The 2,976-nt window shown below is 43.6% G+C and overlaps 1 pseudogene across 1 annotated transcript; it reads left to right on the forward strand.

Annotated features, from left to right (window-relative positions):
- Positions 1-1,219: 1,219 nt before the first annotated feature.
- LOC117082736 lies at positions 1,220-2,735 on the forward strand (annotated as a pseudogene). The gene is made up of 2 exons (XR_004436751.1): positions 1,220-1,675; positions 1,963-2,735. The product of XR_004436751.1 is annotated as a heterogeneous nuclear ribonucleoprotein A1-like (transcript).
- The last annotated feature ends 241 nt before the right edge of the window (positions 2,736-2,976 follow it).

A 2,976-nucleotide genomic window follows, 5' to 3' on the forward strand; every position in this document is an offset into this window, starting at 1 on the left:
AGTGTAGTTGCATGGGCCTGCAGTCCCAGCTACTTGGGAGGCTAAGGCAGGAGGATTGCTTGAGCCCAGGAGATTGAGGCTCCAGTAACCTGTGATTGCACCATCGCACTCTGGCCTGCATGACGAAGCAAGTCCCTGCCTCTGTTAAACAAACCAACAAGCAAAGGCAATGATGCTGTATCACAATGTAAGCCCTAAAACTCAAAGTTTATATACTGACATCTAGACTCTATACTATATTTCTTTGGACTTTCAAAACAGAAAACTTTTCACTGAACCTTTGATAGCAGAAAGAATACATCAAAGTAGAAGTAGGCTAGCCATGCGCAGCCACACAACTTCTTAAAAATCATATTTGTGAGACTACATGAAGTTCTGTTGATTTTTCTGCTGTAAAAAGATTGACCTAGGTCTTTAAGTTAATTGCAGCAACCAGATGATGAGTTAAATAACATTTTTAAAACAATTATATTTTTTCACACAGCTAATTTTTCCAAGGGGTGCAGGATAGATTTACAAATTGTTTTGACCAGGTTTGTCAGTGAGAAATCGGGCTTCTTTCAAAGGAGGATCAAGCTGTACTCTTTGTTTAGTATTGCTTACTTTTTATGAAATACATATTTCCAGTTAATTGTTATAGGTTTGTTTTAGCTATTTTGGAAGTTGATAAGTTTTCTTTTTGAAAGAATGAAAGTATAAATTTGAATATCAAATTAAATAGTTAATCTATAATTCATCCTTGATTGTTTTATGATTCTATAATGCTTAAAAACTTAAAAAAGCGGCCGGGCGCGGTGGCTCAAGCCTGTAATCCCAGCACTTTGGGAGGCCGAGACGGGCGGATCACGAGGTCAGGAGATCGAGACCATCCTGGCTAACACAGTGAAACCCCGTCTCTATTAAAAAATACAAAAAAAAAACTAGCCGGGCGAGGTGGCGGGCGCCTGTAGTCCCAGCTACTCGGGAGGCTGAGGCAGGAGAATGGCGTGAACCCAGGAGGCAGAGCTTGCAGTGAGCTGAGATCCGGCCACTGCACTCCAGCCTGGGCGACAGAGCAAGACTCCGTCTCAAAAAAAAAAAAAAAAAAAAGCCTTAAAAAAGCATTACTTATTATATAGGTACCATTTTTACAAATCATTCAATTTTCTGCACTTTTTACATTACTAACTTTAATTTTAGGCATATTATGGTATGTCAACATCAAACCAAGTAGGACCTATTTTGTTCGATGCTATTTAAAAAATAAAAGTTCTGCTTTCTGCCCGTGGATGTCGCCGAAGAAGCATCGTTAAAGTCTCACTTCTCCCTGCCGTCATGTCTAAGTCAGAGTCTCCTAAAGAGCCTGAACAGCTGAGGAAGCTCTTCATTGGAGGGTTGAGCTTTGAAACAACCGATGAGAGTCTGAGGAGCCATTTTGAGTAATGGGGAACACTCACGGACTGTGTGGTCATGAGAGATCCAAACACCAAGCGTTCCAGGGGTTTTGGGTTTGTCACATATGCCACTGTGGAGGAGATGGATGCAGCTATGAATGCAAGGCCACACAAGGTGGATGGAAGAGCTGTGGAGACAAAGAGAGCTGTCTCAAGAGGAGATTCTCAAAGACCAGGTGCCCACTTAGCTGTGAAAAAGATATTTGTTGGTGGCATTAAAGAAGACACTGGGGCCGGGCGCGGTGGCTCAAGCCTGTAATCCCAGCACTTTGGGAGGCCGAGACGGGTGGATCACGAGGTCAGGAGATCGAGACCATCCTGGTCTACACGGTGAAACCCCGTCTCTACTAAAAATACAAAAAACTAGCCGGGCGAGGTGGCGGGCGCCTGTAGTCCCAGCTACTCGGGAGGCTGAGGCAGGAGAATGGCGTGAACCCGGGAGGCGGAGCTTGCAGTGAGCTGAGATCCGGCCACTGCACTCCAGCCTGGGCGGCAGAGCGAGACTCCGTCTCAAAAAAAAAAAAAGAAGACACTGAAGAACATCACCTAAGAGATAATTTTGAACAGTGTGGAAAAATTGAAGTGATTGAAATCATGACTGACCGAGGCAGTGGCAAGAAAAGGGGCTTTGCCTTTGTAACCTTTGATGACCATGACTCCATGGATGAGATTGTCATTCAGAAATACCATACTGTGAATGGCCACAACTGTGAAGTTAGGAAAGCCCTGTCAAAGCAAGAGATGGCGAGTGCTTCATCCAGCCAAAGAGGTCGAAGTGGTTCTGGAAACTTTGGTGGTGGTCATGGAGGTGGTTTCGGTGGGAATGACAGCTTCGGTCGTGGAGGAAACTTCCGTGGTCGTGGTGGCTTTGGTGGCAGCCGTGGTGATGGTGGATATGGTGGCAGTGGGGATGGCTATAATGGATTTGGTAATGATGGAAGCAATTTTGGAGGTGGTGGAAGCTACAATGATTTTGGCAATTACAACAGTCAGTCTTCAAATTTTGGACCCATGAAGGGAGGAAACTTTGGAGGCAGAAGCTCTGGCCCCTGTGGCGGTGGAGGCCAATACTTTGCAAGACCATGAAACCAAGGTGGCTATGGCAGTTCCAGCAGCAGCAGTAGCTATGGCAATGGCAGAAGATTTTAATTAGGAAACAAAGCTTAGCAGGAGAGGAGAGCCAGAGAAGTGACAGGGAAGCTACAGGTTACAACAGATTTGTGAACTCAGCCAAGCACAGTGGTGGCAGGGCCTAGCTGCTACAAAGAAGACATGTTTTAGACAAATACTCATGTGTATAGGTAAAAAACTCGAGGACTGTATTTGTGACTAATTGTATAACAGGTTATTTTAGTTTCTGTTCTGTGGAAAGTGTAAAGCATTCCAACAAAGGGTTTTAATGTAGATTTTTTTTTTTGCACCCATGCTGTTGATTGCTAAATGTAATAGTCTGATCATGACGCTGAGTCAATGTCTTTTTAAATAAATAAATAAGTAAATAAATAAATAAATAACAGTTCTATGGGATTCTAAGTTTTAAAAT

The sequence above is a fragment of the Trachypithecus francoisi genome, unplaced genomic scaffold (assembly GCF_009764315.1).
Source record: "Trachypithecus francoisi isolate TF-2019V2 unplaced genomic scaffold, Tfra_2.0 Lachesis_group9, whole genome shotgun sequence".
Taxonomy (NCBI): Eukaryota; Metazoa; Chordata; class Mammalia; order Primates; family Cercopithecidae; genus Trachypithecus; species Trachypithecus francoisi.